Raw genomic sequence first — 12498 nt, forward strand, 5'->3', positions numbered from 1 at the left:
CCACTGGAAAGCGTCCGTGGTGTGGCGAGGTTGGTAGTGTGAGCAAAAGACAGAGGAAGGCCATCACTATTGAGGTAAAAATGGATGTTTTAGTTCGGTCTGAAAGAGGTGATGACACGACACGAGCTGACACGAGGCACGCACCTGGGTCTTGGTGAGTCCATGTTCACGCTGATTTTGGAAGGTGACGCTGATGGTGATTGTAACTTGAAACCTTTAATGATTTAGCACTCAGGAAATCCCAGGGCTCTGAAGGGATATGTTTTAAAATGGTTACCTGTCTCTTGGTATTCAAATGCCAAGGGCTGGATAAGAGGCAAAATATTTTATCTCCAAAGTTGCTGCCGAGGTGAAGGAATCTTGTGAGAAGAAGAATTTTAGTTTAAAAATTCTCATCCTCCTCGATGACAACCCAAGCTCGTCCAACATGCATCCACCAGGACCTTGATGAGAACATGAAGGTTGTGTTTCTTCCACCCAACACGACATCTCTAATTCAACCCATGGACCAGGCAGTGATTGCTTCATTCAAGGCGAATTATCTCCGAATAACATTTGCAAACCTGGTGAAATGAACTGATAATCATCAGATGACTGTAAAAGAATTCTGGAAGGCTTTTACAATAAGGGATGCTCTATGAAATGTTGAGTCTTGGAAGGAAGTCACCCGTTCCTCAATGAATGGAGTTTGGGGGAAACTTTGCCCTCAATTTGTTCACGGCTTCAAGGGTTTCAGCATGAATAATGATTTGTCGAAAGCACGACGGAACATCGTCAAAATGGCTTAGAATGTCGGCTTTGACAAGGTGGAGAAGGGTGATGTGGAGGAGTTGCTGGACTCGTACCGGCAAGAGCGCTCAAAAGAGGACCGTCTGATGCTGGAGAAGGAACGCCAGGTGGAGGAGTCAAAGGCAGAAAGCGAAGAGGTTGAGCCATTGCATACTCTCATTAGTATGAGGATGGTGGAGGCTTTCCGCCTCATTGATGCGGGTCTCGCCATCTTTGAGGAAGATGACCCCAACACAGAACGCAGCTCAAGAGTGGCCCGAAATGTCCCAGTGAACCTCAACTGCTACAAGTTAATTCAAAAATAAAAGCAGATGAAGGCAGCTCAGACGACTTTGTTTTCCAATTTTTCAAAAAAAATTAAGGGAAAGAACATCCAAAGGACGACGCCAGCGAGCCCTCAACATGTAGCGGTCAAAAAGCTAAACCGCATCTCCTACCCTCTCCAATTCAACATCCGTCAACATCAACTTCTTCGCCAAGGTCATCTGACACAGATGATCCCCCTCCTCAATCACTCCTCCACCTCCTTCCCCTCAACACTTCCAGAAACACCAAGACATCAGCAACAGGTAACGTCGTGTTAACATACGCTTTCTTTAATTTCTCTATTTTACGTTGCTAAAATTTATTAAATGCAACAGTACGTGGTCGTGTTCACAATTTTTCATTGTTTATGCCTTAAACATTACAATTAAAATAAACCACTGGAATAGTAAAAATAGGACAATAAAAACGATGAGTGATGCAACACTCCCCCGAACCTCCACCTATTACATTATTTCTGATGGGGAAATTGGTTTTAATTTACACGTTTTTCATTTACGCAGCTGTCTTCAAGAACACAACTATGGAGTAAATCAAGAGGTCCTTAGCTGGTGTTTGCTTTGTGGTTTGGGTGGGTGCTTGGGATCCTCGGGTCCTGAGTTCAAGCCCTATTTTTACCGCTGAATTAACACCAGGGGATTGACTCAGCCTGTCGTCCTTCTGAGGTCGGTGAAATGAATACCAGTGTCGCAGCGAAAAAGCTGCACATGATGAGAAGGGGTATCAACGGATTTATTAAATCTGGTATTGGTGTGATGCAGGCATGATGGGCCGAATGGCCTCCTCTTGCGCATTAATTCCTTGAAAATCCTTGTAAAATGTAAAGTGTGTGTGTGTGTGTGTGTGTGTGTGTGTGTGTGTGTGTGTGTGTGTGTGTGTGTGTGTGTGTGTGTGTGTGTGTGTGTGTGTGTGTGTGTGTGTGTGTGTGTGTGTGTGTGTGTGTGTATAGTTATGGTTGTGGAAATTCACAGAACACCATTCAGATTCCCTGAAGATCAGTTATGTCGATAAGTCTGTGTCCAGATTAGATTTTCCCATCGATGTCACATCGGAATTATTCTTGAGCCGGGCTGTGAACCTTTGAGGTCGTGTTATTCTTTCCTGTCGTTATTTTCAACAACATCTCCTCACCACATTCTCCACAACCGCCAACATCTGCACAAACAATGGCATATCGACAAACAAAAATAATTCACCGAAGAAAAACTCCATCACTCCCGGACCTCACTCCCGGGTAAACAGAACTCCCTGGTAAACTCCATCACTCCCGGGTAAACAGAAGTGACGGTTAAAAGTATGCACCATACAAGATCAAGTCAAACTCTCCCGCAATTTTCTTCCGCGCGCCGATAAGGGAGGGGCAAACGCCCTGGGGCGATAAAAGGGCCGCTTTGAAACGCTGAGAAGGTCGTGGAGAAGAGAGAAAGCGAAGACCTCAGGTTGTGGTTTGTTTTGGCATTTGAGTCGAGAAGGGAGTTGCACCGAGAAGGTAGTTGAGGAGGGAGTTGGCAGCTGTTGGTTGGCGAGTGGGTGAGAGGGTCTCTCTCTCCTGGGTCTCCTTGGTAGTTGGAGGCGCCGTTGGAGGCGTTGTCAGAGGAGTCGAGAGTGGAGTCGGGAGCTGGTGGAGTCCAGTCGAGTGCGGGCGGACACACCGAGGGTCGCCGAACCAGGGCCCAGCGAGTCACCACGAGGGTGGCAGGTAACCTGCACGGCCTCTCAGAGCCTTGCGGTCATCCCGGCTCCGAGGAGCATTAAAGGCCTATGGGCCCATTTCTCCCTGTTCTTTTCTGGGGTTTTTGCATGGAAGTCTGTGGCGCCTTGTCCTACAAGTAGAACTGTTTAGTGCCTGTACATTAGTAAATAGACAACGGCTGTAGGTCTTTTTGCTCGTGTCTTGTCCCTTACCCCCATTGCTTGCCTGCGTGTATGAATAAATGTCATTGTTTGAATATTCACCTGCTCATTGCGTCCCTTCCTCCATTGAGCTGCCGTAATTGCATTCGGAATAATAGCTGGTTTTTAATAGCCGATAAGATAATCGAGTCCGACGGGGCTTGGTGATAATAAACCGCTCAGCAATCACAAACGGCGCGAGCTGCTTAAAGTGGCTCGTGTCCGTACGGGTCCCGTCAAGGTATAAATCTCCGGCATTTCTGTCTGCGCGAATAATTAGGTAAATCGACAATTCGGCAATCAACCCTGTCGCACGTGGACAGAAGAGTTGGCTGATTTATGGTGTGGTTAAAAACACACCCGTAGCTGGATTTCGGCGTTGATCCGAAAGCTGCGACTGGATTGCCACATTCGGTGGGCACGCGACCGCAATTAGCTAAAAGCGGTCGCCCACACGCCGGAGTGGTGAGAATCCACAACAATATATATAATTTATATATATATATATATATATATATATATATATATATATATATATATATATATATGTCGGGGATTGTATGTACTCTAACAGCAACCAAACATGTCTACTGGTGTTTGGTTAAAACTCTTGAGTTTCAATTGGAAAGAGGGAAAGGATAAATCTTCCCATTAGTTTATCTGTGCACTGTCAAGGAACTTGTTTTGACATTGTTACAACACAGCTGGCCTTGTCGACCGTTTGAATGACCTTGCTAATCGGGCAGCTGAGCTACCTGGAATCTGTTGGACTACTGCCCAGAACTGTGAAAGCCCAACAACATGCAGGAGGCTACCTTTTAAAATTCTTTAAGGGAATCAAGGGTGTTGTTTCTGCACTCTCTGTGCTCTCTTATCAGCAGTACTGACAGGAGAATGCAATAGATTAATGAATGGTAATAAATCCTCTTTGACACACAGTCATTCAAAGGTCGCAGTAAATTGAATATAAGGCAGTACCGAAAGACCGCTCACCAGAGGATTAGGCTGGGTGGACTATTGTGTTCAAAGCCTGTTGTCTCCATATGCATATGTCTGATGTGTAATAAACCCTTCTCTACCAAGATCGGTGATGAACAAAGCTTGACCTTAATCACTGTGGACCTCACCTGGATCTCAACATATATGTATATATATATATATATATATATATATATATATATATATATATATATATATATATATATATATATATTTTTTTTTTACAGTATACGGATGTAAGATTGCATGTTGTCAAAGTTTCGTTTTAAATAAGAAATAAAGCATCAGTGGAACAAAATAATGTGTATATGTATTTATATATATATTGTTACGTTTGAGGGGGGGGTATGCATTCAAAGGGTAATTAGGATGTTTAATTAGCTATGCCATGCTGTTCGAGTTTACCAGGATCTCGATGTAATAAGTAGCAATTCAGAAATGATAATTGTCACGTAATTAGATAGGGACACGGGATAGGGTAAGTGTGTCTGCGTAAACCCCTTTTGGTATTCTCTGGAGGCTGGCCGTGACGTCACAGGACAGTGCTGCGGATGGCTCCGCCCCGTGATCACGATTGGCGGAAGGCGACGGCGGTGGGCCAATAAAACGGCTCGATTGGAAGTGACGAGGACGGGAGGATAAAAAGGTTCTGTTCGGGGTCGAAAAAGAAGAGGAAGAAGATCGGGACAAAAAGATCGTGTTTTTTTGGTGTGGAGGCTGTTGCGCGGGAAGCATACTTGTTGTTGTGCTGATTCGATCGTGTTCTTCATCGTGTCTTGGAGCCTTGCTGAGCCTCGTGCCTCACCTTGGTTGGCTCTGGGGTTCTGCTGGCTCGCACTACGGGGTCGAACGGCGGGCGGACCTGCCTCCCTCTCCTGCTCTCAACTTGGCGCCAGAACTGGTTCCCTGGCGGCTGTGAGCGGACTTGGGCCAGGACCAGGAGGTCGACAGCACCACGGTTTCTCCTGCCCCTCCCCCCCCTGACGAGAGCAAGGCCAGCTCGTCCGACGCTGATCCAGGGACAGTTGCGTCCACACCACGGTCCAGCCTGACCACCAGAAGTAGCTACGTTTTGTGTGTGTACGTGTGTGTCTGTGTACTTGGCGCCTTAGAGGGTTTGAGATCTGTATATTCATTGGAATTGTCTGTGTTTTCCCCACGCCCGATCCCACACCATCCCGTCGAATCGCCCCGGATCCCTCTTCTTGCTGAGTCTTGTTATTTCTGGTTAATAATAAAAACAAATAAACATCATCAACTCAGTGAAAAGCGACTCGTGCCACCTTCTTCGTCCCGTTTGCGGTAGAGCGATTAGAACCGCCATGTTTGGGTTATAAATAAATAAACCGCCCCCATCGTTTCGGCTCATTCTACGTTGGCGGGACTGTTCAAGTCCCGTGGACGTCACATTGGTGTCAGAAGTGGGATGTTCGAACCCCTCTAAATTATATTTGGTATCGGGAGAATATACCAAGATTAAAATCTCGCCACGAATTGGAATATAAAATTACTACAGAAAAGCGCGCGAGCGCAGGAAAATTTTGGCGGGATTTTTCAAATTTAAATTAATTGGCGGCAAACGGGACTTCTGCACCATGGCGGATGTGCAGATGTTTGAGGAGGAAGGCCACGTGTCTGGCAGCGAGTCGGGGGAAGAAGGGAGAGACGGGGGTAGGGTTGGAACCTCCCCCATTCCGAGCGTGGACCATGCTTCATCGCCCGTAACGGAGCCGGCAGCGCCGGAAACCGGCACGATGACGATCTGGACAATGTTGGAACGTTTAATGAGTGCAATTACAGCACAGGGGGCAAAAATGATGGCACAGGGGGCACAAATGGCAGAAATGACGGCACAAATGGAAAATCGATTCGTGACACAGAGGGCAGAAATGACGGCACAAATGGAAAATCAATTCGTGACACAGAGGGCAGAAATGACAGATTAATTGGGGGTAATGGGGGTACAGTTGGGTGCATGGATTGATTTAATGAGGTATGAATTGGGGGAAAAGATGGAGAAAATGAAAACTGAGATGCAGGAGTGTGTGGATGTTAAATTGGGGGAAATACAAAGTAAATTTGAGGATAGATTGGAGGAAACAAAGGTAGAAATTACATTGGAGGGGGAAAATATACGGAAAAAATTGGTAGATAAAATTGATGCAACGAACATTCGGGTTGATAAAGTGGATGAAAGCCTGGAACGTCATCGTGCCTGTGTGGATGCTCGTATGCAGCTGCAGGTTGAAGAGTGGGGAGAGCTGAGGAAGCAAGGGATGAATTTGGCGGAGGAGGTAAAAGGATTGGAGGCTCGTTTGGACGAACAAGATAAAATTATGAGCCAAGATGAAGTCTTGGATAAAGGCCTGGTAGAGCCGTCTTTTGTAAGTAGAGTGTCCGGGTTGGTTGAGGAGCAGCTACAAACTCGCGACGGAGCCTTGGAGGAGGTTGTGCGGGCCCAGAAGATCCTGCGGGAAGAGGTGAATCGGTCCATTCAACGTTTGGAACAGGAGGCAAAATTGACCCATGAGACCCTCACCACAAAACATCTTTGGCCACAGTGGGCTCCGAAATTGGATACGCAGCCACAAGGGTGTTTGATCCCTGGGCTGGATTTGGACAAGGGAGAAACTGAGAAGCGGGCCACCGTAAAAGTGATCCCCCTGGTAAATTTTGACGGGTTAGGGAGCGTTGAAGCTTTTCTGACGCAATTTGAGTGCATTTCCCGACTAAACGGGTGGAATGAGCGGGAACGTACAGGGAATTTGGTGGCAACGTTGCGGGGACCAGCCGCAGATGGGTTCAACGTGATCGCGGAGGGGATGTTGACCAGCTCCCACATTTGCGAGGCGTTGAGCCGTCGGTTTGGGTTCGCGGCAAACTGTGATCTGGTGCGGGCTCAGCTCCAGCACCGCAGATTAAAGCCGGGTGAGACAGTGCAGGAGCTGGCACAGGACATTTACCAATCAGTCAGGATCGCATATCAGGACCTTACAGTGGAGGCGTGGGACAGACTGGCACTAGAGAAATTTTTAGCTGCTCTTCCGGACCCTGAGGTCCGAGCGCTAGTGGAGCTACAGGATCCACCCACCGTTCACTGAGCGGCTGAGTGTGCAGCCAGGCTGGCCTCGTGGAGGCGGCCGGGTCGGGTGCCCGAGACGCCATCGGTGACGGTCCGACAGGCGGAGATCCAGGATCAAGGAGAGGGGCTGGGAGAAATTGGCATTACCCAAATGTTTCAGGAAATTTTCCAGAAACTGTCGAGTTTGATAAAGGGTAATCCGGTAGTTAGTGCGCCAAAGCGGCGGGGTCCAGCCCAGCCATTAGAGCGATTTGATTATGGCCGAGGGGGTCCGGAACCGGAAGAGACATTTCACCGATACTCACGGGGGCCTTTTATGGGGAGTTGTTTCCAGTGCGGGCGAAGAGGACACATGCAACGATATTGCCGGTACCCGGCGATGGAGGGACCCTCCAATAGACTTTTAGACTCGGAGAGGGTGAATCCTCCTGCTGAACCGCCAGGTCTATCCGAGATGCCCTTTCATAGGTCGGGTCCGGAGATCACTGTCGGGGGTCGGGAAAACTAGATTGGGCTGAGCATATAGGGCCATGCTCGGCTGCTGAGATTGTGGCGAAGTGCCTCCTTTGGAAAAAAAAAAAATGAATTGTGGGAAAATTGGCATGGGTTTGTAAGTTCTGCTGAGTTTTAGAGTGACAATCGGGACAGTGGGTAATTGGTAACAAAGCGGGCACAAGTGGCTGTCCAATGGCTGGTGCGTGGATCGGGTGAGAAGTGCTGTGTGAGTTGTTTTAAGTAAAGAAGTGAAATGTATGGTGCACACATTGATTTTTTATTGGACATGGTGTGGTAACAGGGAAGGTCATGGTCGGTGAAGTGTTAGAAATGCAGGTGTCACATGTAAGGCCGATGGGGTGGGGGAGTCATGTGGGTTTTGTCGGTGGGGATGATGTGCTTGTCCACAGGGATTGCTGAAGCTCACAGTGAGCATGAATTGCGACCCCCTTCAAGGAGATTCACCACCTGGTGGCTAATGGTGACAGTGTCTGGAGGCAACTGGGAGAGGGTCTGGTTGGGCGACCAAGGCGGGTAGGACCTTGGCGACCCAGGAAGGCCAGAGGTGCCAGTGAGACCCCTTCCAGAGTGTTTTACGGGATTAGAGCTGATGGCTACCAGGGGGGAGGGAATCAAAGGGAGCGGGGCGGAGAAACGTCCGGGTTGGACTAAAGCTTACCTGTGGGCATGGTTGCACCTGAGATGCCCCCATCATCTTGTGGTAACCCACCCCACGGCCACGACGGGATTCAGCCTGCATGATTAAAATGAGGACCATGACCTAGAAATGTGCTGATGACCATGGTGTGAGTGTTGTGAAGATGTGTGAGTCCCACTCGATCCCGCACAACTTGACAGGTGCAGCAAGGGCATGATGTCCGCATAATTTTGGGGCAAGCAAATTTGAAAATTGGCTCCCCAGGTAACGCTGGGTCTATTAGCATCCACTGGGGGAGGCGGTCAAGTGTAAATATCCTGTGAATAGTGTCGTTAAGGCTTAGAGTAGGAATGTAAAGTATAAGTGTTGTGTTTTTGTGGAACCTTTTGTTTCCCCTCCCCAGATCACTGGAAGAGTGTTGGGCAAGAGCGATGATCCAGAAGATGGAGTGAAACTTCGCTCAGTGCTATCATGTGATAAAAAAAAACAAAAACAAAAAAACGAATGATTGTTCAGGCGAGGATAAGGCCATAAGGGGGTAGTACATTAAGCAGGATAGGTAAGTTAGCTGCGACTCGCTGCCCATTGCCCCTCCTACTTTATTTCGTTAGGTTAATTAGGTGTGAGTCAGTAAGTGTTAAGGCTGGTACGGTAGTGCCTGTGATATACCTTGCAGGAGCTGCGGTACCAGAGGAGGGGGCAGTGTTACGTTTGAGGGGGGGGGTATGCATTCAAAGGGTAATTAGGATGTTTAATTAGGTATGCCATGCTGTTCGAGTTTACCAGGATCTCGATGTAATAAGTAGCAATTCAGAAATGATAATTGTCACGTAATTAGATAGGGACACGGGATAGGGTAAGTGTGTCTGCGTAAACCCCTTTTGGTATTCTCTGGAGGCTGGCCGTGACATCACAGGACAGTGCTGCGGATGGCTCCGCCCCGTGATCACGATTGGCGGAAGGCGACGGCGGTGGGCCATTAAAACGGCTCGATTTGAAGTGACGAGGACGGGAGGATAAAAAGGTTCTGTTCGGGGTCGAAAAAGAAGAGGAAGAAGATCGGGACAAAAAGATCGTGTTTTTTTGGTGTGGAGGCTGTTGCGCGGGAAGCATACTTGTTGTGCTGATTCGATCGTGTTCTTCATCGTGTCTTGGAGCCTTGCTGAGCCTCGTGCCTCACCTTGGTTGGCTCTGGGGTTCTGCTGGCTCGCACTACGGGGTCGAATGGCGGGCGGACCTGCCTCCCTCTCCTGCTCGCAATTTGGCGCCAGAACTGGTTCCCTGGCGGCTGTGAGCGGACTTGGGCCAGGACCAGGAGGTCGACAGCACCACGGTTTCTCCTGCCCCCCCCCCCCCCCTGATGAGAGCAAGGCCACCTCATCCGACGCTGATCCAGGGACAGTTGCGTCCACACCACAGTCCAGCCTGACCACCAGAAGTAGCTACGTTTTGTGTGTGTGTGTGTGTGTGTGCGTGTGTGTGTGTGTGTGTGTGTGTGTGTGCGTGTGTGTGTGCGTGTGTGTGTGTGTGTGTGTGTGTGTGTGTGTGTGTGTGTGTGTGTGTGTGTGTGTGCGTGTGTGTGAACTTGGCGCCTTAGAGGTTTGAAATCTGTATATTCATTGGAATTGTCTGTGTTTTCCCCACGCCCGATCCCACACCATCCCGTCGAATCGCCCCGGATCCCTCTTCTTGCCGAGTCTTGTTATTTCTGGTTAATAATAAAAACAAATAAACATCATCAACTCAGTGAAAAGCGACTCGTGCCACCTTCCTCATCCCGTTTGCGGTAGAGCGATTAGAACCGCCATGTTTGGGTTATAAATAAATAAACCACCTCCATCGTTTCGGCTCATTCTACGTTGGCGGGACTGTTCAAGTCCCGCGGACGTCACAATATATATATATATATATATATATATATATATATATATATATATATATATATATATATATATATATATATATATATATATATATATATATATATATATATATATATACACTGTATATGTATTTGTATTGTTGCGGGGCCGGGTATCGGCTGCGAGCACGACCACTAGATGGAGCAGTAGAGTCGGCTCGACCGATAGCCCGGAATTTAGATGTTCCCTTTTCGGAAAACTCCGGAAAAGTACGAGTCCCTTATCGGACCGTGAAGCGTCAATATTTCTACCACGTGGTACAGGGTTATTCGCCAATTTTCAAAATACCTCGAGACCACGTGGCGATTTACCGAATCTCCACACCCTCGACGGCAGCCGTACGAAACGAGCCGCTTAGGTACTCGAACCGCGTGTGACCCGAGCGGTTTGATCACTGAGATCCGTCGGTCCCAAATATCCCGTTACAACGGCAACAGCCTGGCTAATTTCTCAACACGCAGCACACTAAGCCGATGGAGGAAAGGACACAAACGAGCTGAAACATTTTACAATCGGGGTATTTTTATTATGGGGGAATGAGGGGAGCACATAAGGGCAGAGTTAAACCGAATATAGAAATGCACGTATGTACAAGCACGACACTTGTACAATTCACTACTTAACTGACTGGCGTCACAAACACACATACGCACACACCCAAAGAATCGGACCAAAATGGTCTTTCTTGAGGCCTGTCCGCCTCGTGTGGTCTTCAAGGACCAGGTCCTTGGGGCAGAACTGGACCCCGGCATGATCCAGACGCCCTCACGACCAGGCTCCAGGCAAACAAAATTGGCAGGGCGAAAGCTGGCAGGAGAAGACCCTCCGTGGCACCGACCACTCCGTGTGCAGACGCTTTTTCACTCCACCACCTTGAGTGCAGATGTTCATTTCTTGCCAGAACTCTCAGAACCCCCAAGAACGTGCAGACTGCACCTATAATTATGCCCCCTCTTCAGAGAGGGGGGGGCGCCTCCTCACGATCCTCCCTCTCTCACTGGCTGGTTTTGGCGTGCAAATCGCTCTTCGTCTCTCTCACTGGCCAGTTTTGGCACGCAAATCGCTCTTCGTCTCTACCACTGGCCAAAACGGGCGGCAAGCTCCTTGATTGGCCCGGGGCCGTGGTGACATCACGCGGAGCCCTTTCCTCCTTTCGCGGGATCTGATTGGCCGGGCGACAGTCACCTCACTCGTTGCACGCTGATTGGTTGAGGGCTGCCGCGCGGCTCCTCTTTTAACTCCACCCACCATGATGTCGGCCAGAGCGAGGTGAAGGAAGCAAAGTGAAGGTGAGGCTGAGGAGGATGCGGTGTCGTCGGCGTTGATGTTGGTGATGTAAAAATAAACGAAAAGTAAACCTGACTATTAAAATAACTCCACAGTGCAGGAACATTTAATTACCCATTAGACTAGGGTCGGGACCCGAACTGGCAACATGTACTTACCGAAATAACTGAGCTATAGGACCTGTATGTTGTGGGCTCATGGCTTCCAGATTCGCAACAGTAGGCCTATGTATATGTGTGTGTGTATGTATCTACTTCTCTGAGAGTATTTGACCCAGGAAGCTGAAACTTTCACCGATTAAAGAGGGCACCTTGAAGTTTTGTATGTACAAGTTTCATTGGGCTCAATCAAATTTTGAAGACGTGTGTGTGTGTGTCTGTGTCTGTGTGTGTCTGTATCTGTGTCTGTGTCTGTGTCTGGCAGTGGGAGGGGAGGTAAGTGCATGCAATCAGAATTATCCGAGCAGTATAATTACAATATATTATATACTAGCATAACCTGCGCTCTGCATGACATGTTGGGGTGGGTGTGTTTGAGAAAATAACTGATGCAGAGTATCAGTAGTAATTTTACTTTAATGCAGTAAGTAGAATACGATTTCACTGTTTCAGAACCATTTTATTTCCTTTTATTTGTACCATGCACCTCATATGGTCTTTGAGATAATATGAGCCGAATATCACGTTACTCGAGCGCAGAACAAAGTTGAAGATAGCGCGACACGAAACCACAAACTTGGAAATAATATATAAGATGCACAAAAGCAGTACGCACGTTTTCACTTTGTTTCCGTAATCTGGGTAATTTTATTTTCAAGAGCAATCGAGGCAGTGTTCTATTGGTTATACACCGTCTGAAATAAAGGGATGTGTCAGCAGACTTTGTTGCACACTTGGAAACAAGATTGCCCGAAGGGTGGGTACTCACTCTACTGTGGTATTAATAATCATAAAGATAATACCATGACCCTCCCAGTGGTTCCCATCGGTTGTGGGTGCTGCTTGTGTGTATAACTTAGTGACATTTATTTGTACAACAAGACTTCCAGT

The 12498-nt window shown here is 48.0% G+C and overlaps 1 long non-coding RNA gene across 2 annotated transcripts in view; it reads left to right on the top strand.

The window, feature by feature from the left end:
• Nucleotides 1–12498, top strand: part of LOC147019524 (uncharacterized) — a 91543-nt gene that overhangs the window by 230 nt on the left and 78815 nt on the right. For both annotated transcript variants that reach the window (XR_015061446.1, XR_015061447.1), the window contains exon 1: nucleotides 1–1358. This exon is cut by the window's left edge and continues 230 nt beyond it. This is a non-coding gene — a long non-coding RNA (uncharacterized LOC147019524). The remainder of the gene's footprint in view (nucleotides 1359–12498) is intronic.

This window comes from Eptatretus burgeri, chromosome 9 (assembly GCF_056783735.1).
Source record: "Eptatretus burgeri isolate ZD-2024b chromosome 9, Ebu_testis_v1, whole genome shotgun sequence".
Classification (NCBI taxonomy): domain Eukaryota; kingdom Metazoa; phylum Chordata; class Myxini; order Myxiniformes; family Myxinidae; genus Eptatretus; species Eptatretus burgeri.